The sequence below is a fragment of the Oncorhynchus masou genome, chromosome 22 (assembly GCF_036934945.1).
Source record: "Oncorhynchus masou masou isolate Uvic2021 chromosome 22, UVic_Omas_1.1, whole genome shotgun sequence".
Taxonomy (NCBI): domain Eukaryota; kingdom Metazoa; phylum Chordata; class Actinopteri; order Salmoniformes; family Salmonidae; genus Oncorhynchus; species Oncorhynchus masou.
In genome coordinates, this window is record NC_088233.1 from 52,940,005 (window position 1) to 52,959,002 (window position 18,998).

The 18,998-nt window shown below is 43.2% G+C and overlaps 1 protein-coding gene across 1 annotated transcript in view; it reads left to right on the plus strand.

Moving 5' to 3' along the window:
- The first annotated feature begins 6,661 nt into the window (after nt 1-6,661).
- The window catches only part of lingo1a (leucine rich repeat and Ig domain containing 1a), a 121,020-nt gene continuing 108,683 nt past the window's right edge, over nt 6,662-18,998 (plus strand). Inside the window, 1 exon segment of the mRNA XM_064930557.1 lies at nt 6,662-6,754. The gene's annotated coding sequence lies outside the window, so the exon portion shown is untranslated.

Below are 18,998 nucleotides of genomic sequence, written 5' to 3' on the forward strand. Positions count from 1 at the left end.
ACATACCGAGTAACATCCTGCACCAAGGTGGGCCACCAGTATTTCTCAGAGATGGAGTGGATGGTGTGAAGAATACCTGGATGTCCAGGTCAGCAGCCAATCCCTTATCCCTGTGGGAACGTAGATGAGCTCGGAAGGACATTTGGCCACATCTACGTCCCAAACCGCTGGACACACGACTCGGGAGGATGGGATTATGGGTGCCCTCTGGACAGGATCCCTCTCCCAAATCATAGATACGGGACAGAGCATCGGCCTTGATGTTCTTAGAACCTGGGTGATAGATCAGCGTGAAGTTGAACCTGGTGAAGAAAAGTGCCAACCTAGCTTGGCGTGGATTCAGTCTCCTCACTGTCCTTATGTACTCTAGGTTCCGATGGTCTGTGTCTCCACTCCTCTAATCCCATCTTCACCGCAAGGAGCTCCAAATCGCCGACATCATAATTCCTCTCTGCGGAGGACAGTTTCTTAGAGACAAAAAGCACAAGGAAACAATTTCAATGCATTACACTGTCTTTGAGACAAAACTGCTGCCACGCCACCTCAGATGTGTCTACCAACCTACAAGGCCCACTCTTGAGGGAGGTGTGAGTGGTGGCGCTGAAGTTCCTGATGAAGCAGCGGTAGAAGTTGGCAAACCCCAAAATCCATTGAAACCCCTTGATGGTGGTTGGGACTGGCCATGACTTTGTCCTCCATCCTCACTCCCAGTGGAGTGATTTGGTAACTCAGGAAGGATACAGCCCCCTGGTGGAATTGACACTTCTCCACCTTGACGAACAGGTGATTGACCTAGAGGCGTTCCAGGACTGCTCGAATGTGGGTGATGTGATCTTACAGGTTGGTCGAAGATCAGGATGTCATCAATGTATACAATCACCTGCCGTCCGAGCATGTCCCTGAACACCTCGTTGACAAATGCCTGGAACATTAATGGAGTATTAGGGAAGCCAAATACTCATAGTGACCAGATATCGTTCTTAAGACCTTCTTCCACTCATCCCCCTCCCAGATGCGGATGAGATTGTTGGCACTTCGAAAGGTCCAGTTTAGTAAAGAACTGAGCCATGCGGAGTTTCTCTATGGCTGACGGCACCAACGGGAGAAAGTACCAATACTTCTTGATGATGTCATTGAGTCCTCGTTAATCGATACATGGGTGTAATTCTCCCTCCTTCTTGGCCACGAAGAAGAAACCAGCCAACACAGGGGACGTGGATGTGTGGATAAAACCCTGTTGGAGAACCTCTTGAATGTAATCCTCTATGGCCTGGGTCTCAGCCACAGACAAAGGGTAAACGCGTCTGCAAGGAGGTGTAGCACTGGAAAACAGGTCAATGGCACAATCCCAGGGGCGATGAGGAAGGAGACAAGTTGTGCGGGTCTTGGAGAATACCTCCTTAAGGTCCTGGTATTCCTCCAGGATGTTGGGCTGAAGGGCAACCATAGGACTCTCAACCAAAGGGGAAGCAGGTCATTTGGCATTCAGGTGACCAGTTTGTGATTTTTATCCTCGACCATGAGATGATAGGGTTATGGCGTTGGAGCCAAGGGAGGCAGAGGATGATTTTGTTTCCTGGGGCACTTGTGATGAAAAAATATATGCTCTCCTTGTGACTGGACTCTATGGTGAGGGTGAGTGGTTGAGTGATGGTCCTAATTCCTACTGGCCAACAGTCGAGTCCTTGAACTGGACAAGGAGAGGAGAGCGGATAGATTGTAATTTTGAGGGAGGAGGCAAGGGTCTGATCCATAAAGTTTCCTACGGCGCCGGAATCCACTAAAGCTGTAGACACAGTACATGAGGGACAGTCAGACAGAGTGATGGACACCGAAAAGAGTCTAGCAGGAAGAGCTGAATCTGGATTACTCACTCCTGGTCTAGGGGATAGAATATCATGTGACCATCCCTCTGCTCTAGTGGATCCCTCATTCTGAAGTACCGGACACCGCTAGAGCTTGTGCCCTCCTTGCTCACAATACAGACTATCCGCCTGCATCGTTCTGCCATGGAAAGGCTCTGATCCATGGGTTCATGCTCTCCATGGGTTTAGGCTCTGATCCAGAGTACTCGCCGAAGGAGGGAGAGAAGTGATGAGAATGCCTACGCTCCCGGAGAAGGTTATCCAGGCGGATGGCCATCGCAACGAGTGCGTCCAGGGTGAGGTTGTCGTCCCAACAGGCAAGTTCAGTCTGGATCTCCTCGCGTGAAGCGCCGGCTCATTCCATCCACTGGAAGCTGCTACTGTCCAGAAGGTGAACGCATACTCAGCAGCCGTCTGATTCCCCTAGCTGAAGCAGATGCTCACCTCCCTCTCTGCCCTCCGTGGGATGATCAAAAAAGCATTTAAACATAGCCATGAACCCCTCATAAGAATCTAGCTCCTCCTTTCCTCTCTCCCAGATGGCTGTAGCCCATTCCAATGCCCACCCGGTCAGCAGAGAAATAACCATGGCACCCTCTAGGTGGTGGGGGCTCCCAAAAGGTGTGAAAAATAGAGGAGGAATCCACGACATTTGGATGGTGTACCATCGTATTTATCCGGGAGGGATAGACGGGCATCGCTGACCTGAGCGGGTTGCTGAATGAGCCGTTGCGTTGGCTCGTTGGGTAGACTGGCTCTAGAGTATCCTACAATACTTGGTTGCAACGTCAACGAGACACAGCAGACTATGGAGAACCTCTTCCATGGCCATCCCCAGTTGAGCAGGCTGGTCATGGTGTTGACATAGAAGGTACCCTTGTCTGTCTGAGAGATTTCCGACCTACCTGCTGCTTCCATAGTTTGAGTTGGTACTCTGTAATAACGGCGCTGTGAGCAGGTGCAAGTGAACCGTTTAATCAAACAACAAAACCCGCATCAACACAATTCCATAAGAAAAATACCAACTGGTGAGAACTTAAAGGAGTGACATATAAAGGGGAGGATATGATGAAGGTAATGAAGTCCAGGTGTGAATCATAATGAGATAACAGGTGCGCATAATGATGAGTGCCAGGTGTGCGTAATGATGAATCCCAGGACCCGTGGTTAGTACGCCGGAGGGGAGGAGCAGGAGAAGATGTGACAAATGTCAACAGTGATAATGAACATCTTACAGCTGGGAAGAGAAGAAACATACTGATCTGCGACATACTGATCTCCTGGAAGGGATCAGCTGAGGATACTTAAGAATTTTATCTGACTCTGACTTTGCTAGGTTTCCATCTATTCGGTGCTTGTTTGCATCCCTTCTATTCCCATGAGGGTAGGGTACAACTTGATTTGGTTGCTCTGGACCCACTTGAATGTGTTATTTTGTTGACCTTTGCTGATTCTGATTTGATAAAGTACAGGTGACAGCTTCACTATAATCTCGTGTGGTTCCGTCCAGTAGGGCAGGAACTTTGTCACAACCCCCACTGGTTTGGCGTATATGTAGTACCACACCTTATCCCTGACCTCGAACACCTGGTATGAGATATTTTTGTTGTGATGTGTCGTGTCACCTTTTGCACTTCTTTCCAACTTTCCTTGAGTGAACGCAAAGGTGGTCTGGAGGTGGGTTTGCAAGTCTGTCATGTATCATGGCTGCAGTGACTTCTCTTAGTTGGTACAGGAGATGCAGGGGAAGTATAATTTGCCGGCCCGTCATCATCTCAAATGGTATTATTACCATAGACCTGTTGTGTGTGGCTCTGATTGCAATCAGTACCCGTGCGAGTTTGAGGAACTGTGTTTTAGGATCCACCCACCTTTGTGTTGCGTTGGTTTCTGAAACATAAGCCAGTAGGTCCTCTACAAGCGGGAGGTGCTGCTTAGTTGTACACAGCGAACGCGTCGTGTGAGCCTGCCAAAGCCAGCTCGGACACTGGGTGATTGACAGGATCAGACAAGAAAGCCATCAAAATGGCGAGGGACACATCTTGGTGTTGTATTGCTACTAGGTCACCATTCAGGAATGAATGAGTTAGCAACACATTATGTTCTTGCGAAGATGTTTTCCACAGTGCTACATGGCTACCGCAGATACCATGGGTGCCTCGGTGCTGTGAATTGCACCACATTTCGCCATGCTGTTTGCATGGTCATTGAAAAGTTTGTCACGACCAGGTGATTTGGACTTGACTTTCTTCCAATACACCTGTATGTCGTGTTTGGTTATGATGTCATCGCAGGCTAGAATGAGCTCTTTGTTTTTCACTGCTTTGCCATTCAAAGTAGTCATGTGCTTTTGTTTCCAAAACGGAAAGTGGCATAAGAAGGTGAGTCTGGCATAGTTTGAGTTGGTGCAGATTGACAGTTCTGACAAGTTGGGTTTCAGCGCCATTTGTTGTGTGATAAGCATGCCAGCAACTGGCTGGTCTTGTTGCCGAGCTGGATTTGAAGCGGTTTGCACGGAATCTTGTTGTGCCTTACCAATCCCACACCAGATTGCAAGTGGTCTAGATGACAGTAAGAACAGCCATCCATAAATGCATGCCAAGACACACATTCTCTCCAAAGTAGTGATGGTTCAAACGCAACAGTGGAGCTATGTTACACGGGGGTGGTGCGAAGTCGTTGTCGACACACCGCTAAAGCTCCGCCCAAAGGCAGGTTTTCTGCTTTTGCATGGTTGACTACCACATCATGGCTCATCATGTCCTGAAAAAATAGCCCGTTTACTTTGGGAACGTTATTTTTACAAAAATGAAAATAGTTTCAAGAGGATAAGGCACTTCATATTTATGTAACTAAACTACATATGTGTAATTACCCTCTTACCATTAGAATCTAAACATGTCAAAGAGGATCAGATTAAGTAAGGGATAATCAACAAGGAGCAATGCATTCAATGGAGTTGCATTATTTTTCAAAGAATGAATAGAACCCAGAGTTGATTATACCGCTTATACGAAGGCTATATTTGCTGCTAGAAATGTGTTAATTTGCTGTTATAAACTGGGTGGGTCGAGCACTGAATGCTGATTGGCTGACAGCCGTGGTATATCAGACCGTATTCCACGGGTGTAAGGTTCTGCTTTTCTTTTCTCAGTCTACCTTGTGTTCTTGAACAAAGCCCTGTTTCTTTGTGTTCTAGAACGTAGCCCTGTCTTATTATTGTTCATTGATTTCACCTGTGTTCATTTCTCACCTGGTCTCATCAGCTCCCTATTTAGTTCTGTTACGTACACCTCTCGGAAGAGGGAACACAACATCCTGCTACAGCTCAACTCCCCGTGGAGCGAAAGAGGTATGGGATTGTTGGTTGCAAGCAAGAATGACAAAGGCAGAGAGTGGTACCGTTTTACAGGGAATTTATTCCGTCACACTGTAATTTTGGGGAAAAGGGGCTGGACGGAACCAAGGCAAAGAAAGTAAATATCAAAGCCCATCTCCTACCTAACTAGCACCACCTGGTGCACTAATCAAAATACAATTGAGTGGTTCGCCCAGGTCTTACCTAGTGTGTATAGACAGTATATATACTACGGGTATATGTATGCCCGTGGGCCTCTTGCCTAAGAACTCCCTAGGTGCCTTCCCCTTTCCCCCCTGGGAACAAAAACCATTTCAATAGTCAAAACCACTGCATCCTATTGGCACACAACATACACAACCAATCAGCTCTCTCACTCAACACAGGACACACTAGCAGGCTCAATCAACCAATGACATCATTGGTTGAACTCTCCCAGTGCGATAATTCTATTCCGCAGTATGAAATACTTTAATAAAACATCAATGACTAAGTCAATACAATAGGGTTCATAAGGGTTTTAGGTGAGCATTTCTTATTTTCCCTTTTCCGTCTAAAATGAAACCTGTGGTTTCTCTGATCTCCAAAACTTTGACATATCTCTGACATTACCCAAATCTAATCACCTTCCCCCTACAGAGAGGAAAATTAAACAGAACGTTGTCATTATTTGTATGACGTACAACTGTAAGGTATTGGGGCAGAGCTGAAATTATGAATTTCTGCCTTCACTAAAACTGACTTAATCATGAGAATGTATGATAATCGGTGGATTTGTGTGACATGGTAGACTTTTTTTCTTGTATTTGAAAATATGCTTGTGTATTGAAATTCTTCTGGTCAGCATTGGCAACCACGGAGCCATTACCGCTCGTGTGTTGCTACCTCTATTGGCCTAACAACATTGCCTGATGTTTCATAGGGAATAATTGATTATCTATGCAAATGTTGTCTGCTGTTTTATCCAGTCTAAAATTTGACAATAAAGACCAGGACTTTCAAGTGTTGAGGAACTGTCTCGGGAACAACTATGTTGTAATGGCTCAGTGAAGGTATTCTGACAGTCTCCCAATGTATCATTGTGTTAACTATATGATCAAATATTCATGAAATATAACACAATGATAACCAACAAAGATATGAGTTGTGACTAGACTGGCAATAACCAGTTTGTGTACTATGGACCAGTGGATGCAAATACTGTATATTTAATTCTGTTGAATTAAGTATGCATCTTTCATGATGGACAACCTTAAAATGTGTAATATCAACTTATACACCTTCCTGGGTATCAGAGTATGTGTTCTTTCGATAACTCGTATTTCACTTTCTGTCTTGCCATCAATACACCAGCCTGTACTGAGGTTTGTAATGGGTTGTTTTCTGTTGCAGGTGGATGGTCTGTTGAGCAGGGATGCAGCGAGGGAATGTGGTTTAAGGGGAGACAGAGCCAACCTCACACCAGCAGCCTTCTGCCCTCCTCGCAGTGACAAGTTCCCAGTTGGAATCAACAGGCCAGCATTTACTGCCTGTAAGTATATGGAATTTTACCTATACCAATACATCTGTTGTGATAGAGCTATGCTTTTCTGATTTAAAACTGCATATTGTTTTGACCTGCATGTGTATCAATCCTATATGTTTGATAGCCAAATGGATTACGTTTCAGAGAAGTTTATTCTTCTTACCTGATAGATCTCTTTTGTCAAACGTTATGAAATGGATGATACGTCTGGGGTGAATATATTACCCTTCCTCAATCAAAATAGATATAACTAGATTATAGTGTCACCATATGGCTGTATGCAGGAATACCACCCTGTACCCATCTGCTAGCTGGCCCATGAAAGCAAAGCAGGGCACCTCAGAATATCAGGTAGCATTAGTATTGAAGGGCCAGTAGGGGCTACTCATTGTCCCGCTAAGGGTTTTGTCTTTTGGCGGACAAGCTAGAAGGTCTTGACTAACTGTGGACATTAAAGATTATTTGGCACTTGTCCCATGAGCAGAGATATTGTTGGCTGAATTCCTGACCCAGCCCTGCTTCAGATGCACTAATTCAACACTCCACTGCAACCCCCCTGGGTAGTTGCTGTTTTTAATCTTAAAACATAGTTATTTCCTCTCATAGACAAGTTCTGATGCTTTATATCTCATTTCAAAATGGGTCAATATGTGTTGGTGTGGTGATGAAGCTCTACAAACCTGTGTACATGTATACACAACAATGCTGTGTCTTGGCACATCTGTCTTTAAGGGTTTTCTGGCTGATATCCAGCACAGAGCTTGATTAATGGCTTGTCAATAAGGAAATAATTTCCAGCACCACAATCCACTCCTTTTAAGCATAATGGCAAATTGGCAATTTGAAAAGCATTAGACCCAGCAAAGCTTTTCAACAGAGCATGAATTTAATATTCCTTCAGTTCTTTTACACATGCTTGTGCGCACACTGCCTTTTTTATGAAGTTAAACTGCAGGAAGTATTTGTGCTCCTGGGATGTCACCAAGGTAAAGATACATATTAGCAATTAAAACATCTGTTCAAAACAACAAAACACATCCGTTCAGACTCATTTCTCACTCTGTGTATGACAACTGTTTGAGGTTGTAATTTAAATGGTCGCCAATAGCAGGGACATATGTTACTGCTGACCTCAGTAATGTGTCCATGCCCACTCACCCATGGTGGAGGCCTCATCATCACCACTGCCAGCTCTATCATTACATGTGAGCATCATTACCTGGTGACCCATTGCATCTTGTCTGTGCGATTAAAAACATTCTAATACACATTCTGATCCGTTGTTTTCACACACCTTATTAGAAGGTGATGAACACATTTTCTCTGTTCATACAAGCTGTGGTGGACCGCATCTGTATACGCTCATATTTGACCATTTCTTAGACGTCAGTGCTATTTACAGTACCTTCCCACTGGGCACACACTAGTTGAATTAACGCTGTTTAAATGTGAATTTGTCAACTTATTGTGACGTGGAATTAACATGGAAAATACATTGAATTTGAAAAAAAGTAATCAACCAGTATTGATTTCATATAATTTCAACCAGCATTGTAAAAATTTAAATTAGGGTAAAACTTCAACTCAAATACATTGAATTGATTAACATAATCTTCAGAACTATGTGAAGAGTGTAATTTCAAAACACTATATATCCATTTCCAGAAATGTTGGTAAATTATCTTTTATTTTTGTAAGAACTTGTAAGAAACTGAGCTCCGGTGCATCCTGTTTCCACTGAGCATCTACAACTTGGAGTCCACCTGTGGTAAATTCAATTGATTGGATATGATTTGGGAAGGCACACACCTGTCAATATAAGGTCCCACAGTTGACAGTGCATGTCAGTGCAATAACCAAGCCATGAGATTGAAGGAATTCTCTGTAGCGCTCTGGATTATGTCGAGGAACAGATCTGGGGAAAGGTACCGAAACATTTCTGCAGCATTTAAAACCCACAAGAACACAGTGGCCTCCATCATTTTTAAATTGAAGAAGTTTGGAACCACCAAAACTCTTCCTAGAGATGGCTGCCTGTCCAAATTTGAAAGAAGGGCCTTGGTCAGGGAGGTGACCAAGAACCCGATTGTCACTCGGACAGAGCCCCAGAGTTCCACTGTGGAGATGTGAGAACCTTCCAGAAGGCAGCCATCTCTGCAGCACCAATCACCAATCAGGCCTTTATGGTAGAATGGCCAGATGGAAGCTACTCCTCAGTAAAATGCACATGACAGCCCGCTTGGACTCAGACCATGAGAACACAAGAAACCTCGCACCATCCCTACGGTGAAGCATGGTGGTGGCAGCATAATGCTGTGGGGATGTTTGTCAGCAGCAGCCACTGGGAGACTAGTCAGGAACAAGGGACGATGAACAGTAAGATCCTTGATGAAAGCCTCTAGAGCTCTCGGGAACTCAAACTGGGGTGACGGTTCACCTTCCAACAGGACAATGACTTTAAGCACACAGCCAAGACAACGCAGAAGTAGCTTCGGAACAAGTCTCTGAATGTCCTTGAGTGGCCCAGCCAGAGCCCTGAACCCGATCTAACATCTCTGAAGAGATCTGAAAATAGCTGTACTGTAATGCTCCCCATCCAACCTGACAGAGCTTGAAAGGATCTGCAGAGAAGAATGGGAGAAACTCCACAAGTACAGGTGTGCCAACCATGTAGCGTCATACCCAAGAAGAACCGATGCTGTAATCGCTGCCAAAAGTGCTTCAACAATGTGATATTTCAGTTTTTTTTTATATATTTTAAAAACACATTTTTGCTTTTTCATTTTTGGGTGTTGTGTGTAGATTGATGAGGGGAAAAAACATTTAATCAGTTTTAGAATAAGGCTGTAACGCAACAAAATGTGGGAAAAGTCAAGGGCTCTGAATACTTTCCAAATGCACTGTACAGTATATCCGCCTCACTCTCAGAGAAATAAGTAGTAATTCTAGGTTTTACAAATCAAATGTAACAAATAACTACATGTTTAGCTCTCTCTGGTCTGAACGGGGATTTTAGAAGCTATAACTCAGCATCTACATTGGTCATTAGCTATATGTTCACTGAGGCATTTCAATCTATTACATACCTGCTACTTAGCATTCATTTCTTAGAGACTGTACTGAATGTGCAGTTTTATGCAAGGCAAAATGTCAATAATGCAAAGGTCAAGCCATAAGACAGACTGCAGAGGTTTCAGAACACAGTGTTTTTCCCTCCCATTAGAGCCTATAATACAGCAATAGTGTAATTGTGCAAATGTATAGACTCAATAACTGATTATAGGAGAAGGTCCAAAATATTGTATTGTAACAACCGAACAGACAGGGAGTTTTTGCTCACTGCATCTGCCACTGACTGAAATGTTATGTTCAAAGTGGTCGATTGAATTGGAAGTGATATAAACATGGACATTTCTCTATTTACCTACCCTCTGGTGGTGAGAGAAAGAAATGGAATGTAAAAAAAACCTGCATAGCGGTTTGGCTGTGTCATTTGTCTTTAGTCATGCGGAATGCCGTCCATCAGTTTTACTGCACATTGGCTGCCTCTCAACGCAACAGTGATGAGTGATGGCCAAAGTGCCTCCGGATAGCTCTGGCAGGGATGATGAAAATGTGAAAACACCAAGTTACACAGGAAATTGGCCGTTTTGGATGCAATTGACACGAAAGGCGGCTTTTAGAAATGACACAAGCTTAACAGTTCAAAGTGGTGTCTGTTGTAAGGGTTGCAAGATAGTAATGGTCCATTGAGCTTATTGCTGAAGTATTCTCCCTTTATAACTGCAGTTTTTTTCACTGCCCTGGGGCATTGGGATATATATATATTTTTTAGACCAGAGGAGAGAGTGCCCCCTACTGGCCCTCCAACCCCACTTCCAGCAGCATCTGGTCTCCCATCCAGGGACTGACCAGAGCCAACCCCGTTTAGCTTCAGAAGCAAGCCAGCAGTGGTATGCAGGGCGGTATGCTGCTGGCGTACAGAGTCCCATTATCAGCAACCATCACACCTGTGATCCAATGGCACGTTGTGTTAGCTAATCCAAGTTTATCATTTTAAAAGGCTAATTGACCGTTAGAAAACCCTTTTACTATTATGTTAGCACAGCTGAAAACTGTTGTCCTGATTAAAGAAGCAATAAAACTGGCCTTCTTTAAACTAGTTGAGTATCTGGTGCATCAACATTTGTGGGTTTGATTACAGGCTCAAAATGGCAAAAAAATGTCAACAGTGAAGAGGCGACTCCGGGATGCTGGGCCTCGGCAGAGTTGCAAAGAAAAAGCCAGGACTGGCCAATAAAAATAAACGATTAAGATGGGCAAAATAACACAGACACTGGACAGGGGAACTCTGCCTAGAAGGCCAGCATCCCGGAGTCGCCTCATCACTGTTGACGTTGAGACAGGTATTTTGTGGATACTATTTAATGAAGCTGCCAGCCAGTTGAGGACTTGTGGGACGTCTGTTTCTCAAACTAGACACTCCAGTGTACTTGTCCTCTTTCTCAGATGTGCACCGGGGCCTCCCACTCCTCTGTCTGTTCTGGTTAGAGACAGTTTGTGCTGTTCTGTGAAGGGAGTAGTACACAGCGTTGTATGAGATCTTCAGTTTCTTGGCAATTTCTTGCATGGAATAGCCTTCATTTCTCAGATCAAGAACTGATGAGTTTCGGAAGAAAGTTCTTTGTTTCTGGACATTTTGAACCTGTAATCGAATCCACAAATACTGATGCTCCAGATACTTAACTAATCTAACGGCCAGTATCAGCTGTGCTAACAGAATTGCAAAAGTGTGTTCTAATGATCAATTAGCCTTTTAAAATGATAAACTTGGATTAGCTAACACAACGTGCCATTGGAACACAGGTGTGATGGTTGCTGATAATGGGCCTCTGTACGCCCATGTAGATATTCCATTAAAAATCAGCCGTTTCCGGTTACAATAGTTATTTACATTAAAAATGTCTACATTGTATTTCTGATCGACAAAAAATTGTGCTTTTCATTCAAAAACAAGAACAATTCTAAGTGACCCCAAACTTTTTAACAGTAGTGTAAATTGAAATATAATGTGAAGCCACAATCCAATGATTCCTACTGAGGGGTAATGCACTTCAGCGAGAAAGTGCAAGACAAAAGATTGAAATTACTTTGAACAGGGTATGTGTTACGCACTTCTATGAGTAGTGGGTGCGGACACAGGCGCAGAGAGCAGAGGGTAACGGTCACGCACCGAAAACGGTCACGCCACAACACCAGGAGCATACAAATGACCGGCCCAAAAACAGGACCCAAACAGTCTGGAGGAAACGAGAAAATAGCACTACCACAAAAATGAACAGAGGAACAAGCCCGCACAAAAGCAGGGGGGCAAAACCGGCTTAAATAGCCCTAACCAAAAAAACAGGTGTAACCAGTAAGACAAAACTAACAGAAAAGTAAAAGGGGATCGGTGGCAGCTAGTAGACCAGTGACGAAGACCGCCGAGTGCCGCCCAAACAGGAAGAAGAGCCACCTTTAGGTGGGAGTCGTGAGAGTATGGTAGTAGGTGCCAGGCTCACCGAGGATTCTACAAGAGAAAGTCAGGCCATTCCTCTGTGAGCTGAAGCTGAAGTGCAGCTGGCTAATGCAGCAAAACAATGATCCAAAACACACAATCAAGTCTACATGAAAATGGTTAAAAAACAATAAATTAGAATTTTTGCAGTTGTCAAAGTCAGTACCTAATCCCGATTGAGATGTTGTGACAGTGCTTGAAAAGCCCAAAATGTCGCTGAGTTAAATCAGTTCTGCATGCAAGAATCGGCCAAAATTCCTCCACAGCAATGTGAGAGACTGATTAACAACTACAGGATAGCATTTGGTTGCAGTCATTGCAGCAAAAGGTGGCAGAACCAGTTACTGAGTGTTAGGGAACCATTACTTTTTCACACAGGGAATTGGATGTTGGATAACTTTGTTAATTAAATAAGTATACATTTTTTTTGTTATTTGTGAACTGAAGTTCCCTTTGTCTAATGTTAGGTTTTGTTTGAAGATCTGATAAGATTCAGTATAAAACATATTTAAAAATAGAGACAATCTGAAAGGGGGCAAATACTCACTGTCACTGTACAATGAAGAGTTTATTTTCAAAATGCTGTATCCACACGTTTCACATTAGTGTTTTTCACTAGAAATGATTGCTAATGGGTACCTCTGTGTGTGTGTAAAATATTGTTTTCAGATGTGTATTAAAATATACATATTTTTTGCAAAACGCTACATATCCATCGTTTAGCAGGAATGGAATGTTTGTATACTGTATATTTAACTGATATGTGGTTGTCTTACCTAGCGATCTTAAGATCAACTGTAAGTCGTTCTGTGTAAGAGCATCTGTTAAATGTCAAATGTTAATGTAAAAATAAAATGTAATATTGATGTTACAAATGTGTTCTTTGTAAGGATCGACGCTGGTAGATGAGAAGCAGGGCAGGGAGTGAACATTTAATTAACAACAGACATGGAACAGGACAGCGTTTGGACATGAACCTATAACACCATTAATGCAGACACAGGGATCAAACGAGGGAGCAGACTGTTATAGACGGGACAATCAACAAAGGGAAGGAGTCCAGGTGAGTCCAATGAGCTGCTGCGCGTATTGATGGTGATAGGTGTGCGTAATGAAGGGCAGCCTGGTGCCCTCGAGTGCCAGAGAGGGAGAAGGCGTGACATTACCCCCCCCCACACACACTCTAGGGGCGCCACCCGGTGTCCCACCTGGGTGAGCCTGACGGGCCGGGCCGAGGAATGGGCGCTGGAAAAGCCAGGTGGGGCGTAGAAGTCCAATAAAGCGGCAGAGGCGTGGGAGCCTAACGATCCGGCTGAGGCATGAAAGCACGATGATCCCACTGAGGCGTGGGAGCCCGACGAACCGGCTGAGGCGTGGGAGCCTGATTGGCCATCTGAAGCATGAGCTCACCGAGGCAAGACGACCTCTCGAGCCAGCTAAGGCATGGTAGACGAGAAGCAGGTACAGGGAGTGAACGCTAAATTAACAACGGACATGGAACAGGACAGCGTCTGAACATGAACACATAACGACATTAATGCAGACACAGGGAATAAACGGGGGAGCAGACAGTTATAGACGGGGCAATCAACCAAGGGAAGGAGTCCAGGTGAGTCCAATAAGCACTGCTGCGTGTAATGGTGGTGACAGGTGTGCGTAATGAAGGACAGCCTGGCAACCTCAAGGACCAGAGAAGGAGAGCGACATGTTGGATTCACGTCTCCAACTAAACCAAAAATAAAAGTTAAATTGGATTTAAACCAGTAGCTCAGATGAAACTCTCCTGTGTTGTCAACCAAACACAATTCAATATTTGTTAAGGCTATCTTACAAACTAATGTAACATAATGTATTCAAATTTAAATGAGTAACGCATCCATGGCAACATTTTGAGGTTAACCTACTGTAACTATAAATGTCTTCTTATGTAATCATAGAAAGCATGCATGTTCAAGATAGAAAGAAAAGGTGGTGGATATTTGGAGATTTTCACCAATAATCTGCTCAGAATCGCTCAATTGCATTATGTACTTTTAATGTAACCTCAACGGCAATCCAGGTCATTTGGTTGTGCTATTAGATTAATCACAGTGATATCACTGTGTTGTTGTATAAATACAAGATACCTGACATTGTATTCCCATTTGAACTTTTTGTAGTTTTAAATGGCAAAAACGCAGTGAGAGAAATTTGGGTGACCAAAATCAGACATTGTTTTTCCATTGAAATTTGATTGTACTTTTATATGGTTGAATTAAAATAACTGTCTTTTTGAGTGGGTGAAAATAGGTTGTAATCTCATTGATAAACGCCCCAACCAGATATTGCCTAATTATCCACATTGAAATGATTCTCTTTGCCCAGTGGGATGTTTTTGAATGTTAGCAAAGTGTATAGCATTTGAGATAATTGAGCACACAAGTTATATAAAATATAACTTTCTTTGTGTACATTGTCAATTCACATTATTGTAACTATGAAAAAAGCTCTCCTTTGCTTTCCCGTGTGGCACATCCACTGCACTCTCAACACGTCTCTATGGGTAAACTGTAATGTACTACAGTGCCAAATTACAGTATGTGTTTTGCACTCCAGTTGGAGGTTGTAGGGCTGTTATTGTTAACCATTATTTCTTGTTGAAAAAGTGTTAAAAAGTTGATCCAAAGAAGCACGCTGTAGGTCTTGTTTTCCAAATTGTATGACTCGGATCGTTTAATGTTAATGGTACTACAGGTCTAGCAATGTTAACAGAGCAAAGAACATTGAATATGTCCAAAAATGTACTATTGTGGGAAATGTTCAAATCAAATCCAATTTTATTTGTCACATACACATGGTTAGCAGATGTTAATGCGAGTGTAGCGAAATGCTTGTGCTTCTAGTTCCGACAATGCAGTAATAACCAACAAGTAATCTAACTAACAATTCCTAAACTACTGTCTTATACACAGTGTAAGGGGATAAAGAATATGTACATAAGGATATATGAATGAGTGATGGTACAGAGCAGCATAGGCAAGATAGAGTAGATGGTATCGAGTACAGTATATACATATGAGATGAGTATGTAAACAAAGTGGCATAGTTAAAGAGGCTAGTGATACATGTATTACATAAGGATGCAGTCGATGATATAGAGTACAGTATATACGTATGCATATGAGATGAATAATGTAGGGTAAGTAACATTATATAAGGTAGCATTGTTTAAAGTGGCTAGTGATATATTTACATCATTTCCCATCAATTCCCATTATTAAAGTGGCTGGAGTTGAGTCAGTGTCAGTGTGTTGGCAGCAGCCACTCAATGTTAGTGGTGGCTGTTTAACAGTCTGATGGCCTCAGATAGAAGCTGTTTTTCAGTCTCTCGGTCCCAGCTTTGATGCACCTGTACTGACCTCTCCTTCTGGATGATAGCGGGGTGAACAGGCAGTGGCTCGGGTGGTTGATGTCCTTGATGATCTTTATGGCCTTCCTGTAACATCGGGTGGTGTAGGTGTCCTGGGGGGCAGGTAGTTTGCCCCCGATGATGCGTTGCGCAGACCTCACTACCCTCTGGAGAGCCTTACGGTTGAGGGCGGAGCAGTTGCCGTACCAGGCGGTGATACAGCCCGCCAGGATGCTCTCGATTGTGCATCTGTAGAAGTTTGTGAGTGCTTTTGGTGACAAGCCGAATTTCTTCAGCCTCCTGAGGTTGAAGAGGCGCTGCTGCGCTTTCTTCACGATGCTGTCTGTGTGAGTGGACCAATTCAGTTTGCCTGTGATGTGTATGCCGAGGAACTTAAAACTTGCTACTCTCTCCACTACTGTTCCATCGATGTGGATAGGGGGTGTTCCCTCTGCTGTTTCCTGAAGTCCACAATCATCTCCTTAGTTTTGTTGACGTTGAGTGTGAGGTTATTTTTCTGACACCACACTCCACACCAAAATGTTTTGGGAACACACATGTTTTGGGAACATTCTATGTGACATTATGTTACTGTTCATGGTGTCTGATTTTCATTTCTAGGCTGTTAACCATCCTATTTCTGAATAACTGCATAAAGTTTCTGTTTAATTGATCATAGCATTGTGAACTGTGGTTGGGATCAAAGGGTCTGGGGGTTTAGTTTGATTTTGGAAAGTATTTTTTCCCAAAACAAAAACTTTCCCCAAATTGTTCTTGACCTGTTTTTAGCACAACAAGTAAAATATAATGAAGCTGGTGTCAAAGGCCATGTGTTAGAGGACACATGTATATCCACTCCAGTGGCGGTCAGTGCTGTTTAGGATTAGGGAGGATTTTTTTTTTCATGAGCATGGAGTTATTTCTATTACAGCATATTGGATGACTGTCATTCATATTCCATTCACCCAGCTCAGTGTAACAGTGAAATGTTTTAGGCTACATCATGATACTCCAAAATGCCCTATATCCATCATGAGGTGGCTACAACCAACAGGTGGAGAATTCTTTACTAATCAAGGTGCCAGACACATTCAATACCACCTTGCACACTCTTGCCTGCATCTAGCGGATCTAGGTTGTAATCTTTAGTCCTAACAGTTGCAAAAGGTTTTGTTTTGCAACTCAAACAAATTTCTATTGGACAAATTCAGGTAGGTCCCTCCCGTTTAGTTTGCTTCTGTTAAAGAAACATTTTGCAACAGAATTGTCGGAATGAATACACCCCTGATCACCCGCACATACATCGTCACTTTGCTCATTGTATAATTCCTTCTCGCATATATGCACTCTCCTCCTCTCATCTTTTCCAACACAACAGCTGTCTGTTACCAGGCACAACAACCTCTCCATAACCGCTAATGCTAACCGCTACACAGCCTACATCATTGTCACCATATTAACGTTATAGTCAACATAGTAGAACTAATTTGTTATTATACCACACGATATAATCCATGTGTACAATCACACAGTACAGTGTACAGCAAGCAGTTTAGCAATTACACCAGGTGGCCCTTGTGGCAATAGATTAATACAACCGAAAGCTTACCTTGACTTGGAAGAGTTGCAGTGTTGGATAGCTTTAGCAAGCTAGCTAACATACATATAATTATTCTCGGATTGAGTAGGCTAAATTAGCTGCATTAGCTAAGTTAGTGAAACAGAATATCGCTCTCTCTCTTTCTCACTCTGCTGCTTCTCCTTCATTCTTTTTCGAAATTACTATTGTCTTTCTCTCTCTTTGTCACCTACTCACCCCACTTTATGCACTGCATTGCTACTGTAGCTTATGGTTTCAGTACTAGATTCATTCTCTGATCCTTTGATTGGATGTACAACATGTCAGTTCATACTGCAAGTACTCTGATATGTTGGAGGATGTCCTCCGGACGTCATAATAATTACTGTGTATGTTTATGGTGAAACCATAAGCCTCCTAGGATTTGTGTTGAAGTTAATGTACCCGGAGGAGGATGGAAAATATCTGTCTTCCAGCTACACCATGGTGCTACCCTAGAGGGTGCTGTTGAGGCTACTGTAAACCTTCTTTGCAAAACAGTGTGTTTAAATCAGTTATTTGTTGACGTGAATATATTTAGTATAGACTTATCGAAAAAGTTTCACTTTTAATGTTCTTCTGAGCTGCCTCCACTGCTCCACTCATGTCTCTAAATTACTTGTTTCTGCTATGTTAAAGCAAATATAGGGCTAAATAGGCACACATCTCGGAGCTAAATGTGTGTCTGAGGAAGATTTCCTCTAATCCTCACTTCACGGCGCAAAGCGAGAATCCAAGGTCAGCTTTGCCTTGGATGGGGGCATATTTCCATGCTGAAGATGAGGGGATTTGGAGGGCAGGGCTTTGCGATAAGCCTCGCACACACAGGGAACAAGCGTGCACGAATGGCACCTGAGGATCTTCTCGACCCGGCAGACGAAGGCAGTGGTGGCATGTGTGTCTTGTGTAAGGTGGCATGCCTTTAACCTTGAGTGACATTTGGAACTTGGCAGGCTAGTCCATGGGCACTGCTGCGCAAGCTAGCTATAGGAAGACTATTGTTTCTTTGTGGTCTCTCTAGTGTGCACTGTCAGAGCAGGAAATTAATGTGAGCTCTCTATTCTGCCACTGTCAGACAGTGACACTCAGCAGGCGGTGTGCTAGCTAGTGCAAATGTCCAGGGTTTTTCTGGAGTTTGAAGTATGCTAGCTTGAGCCCAGTGCTGTAGCCCACACAACCCAACCACCATACAGCAGAGAAGTCCAGGTCTAGGGTCGATATCTAATTTCATTTTCAAAGGACCCCCTAATCTAGCACAGGTAGTATAGAGACCTCCCATTGACACTAATTTACTGAGAGTCACACCCACGAAGTTCAGTGTTCAGTTAAATTAACACCTTTGTCTGGAATGAGAACCAGCATACTGAGGAGTCCAAGAACCAAGTATATTCCATAATGCCGCAAATCAAACTAATGCGATTCAGTTTGAAACAACACAAATGAGCCTACATTGTGTGGGGAAGGTATGTCATAATGGGAGAATTAGGTACCATAAAATATGAGATTAAATAAACTGACATGCAATTTGTATGACGGCAGTTATAATTGGTGGACAAAAAGTGACCCATTTGTTGATTCAGGGAGCCCTGAATACGCTACATAGGTCACGTAGAGTTCTCAAAGCTTTTCTGTTCAAACAATGTCTGATGATATTTTTTTGAGATTGTGTACTGCACTGCACTTAGGA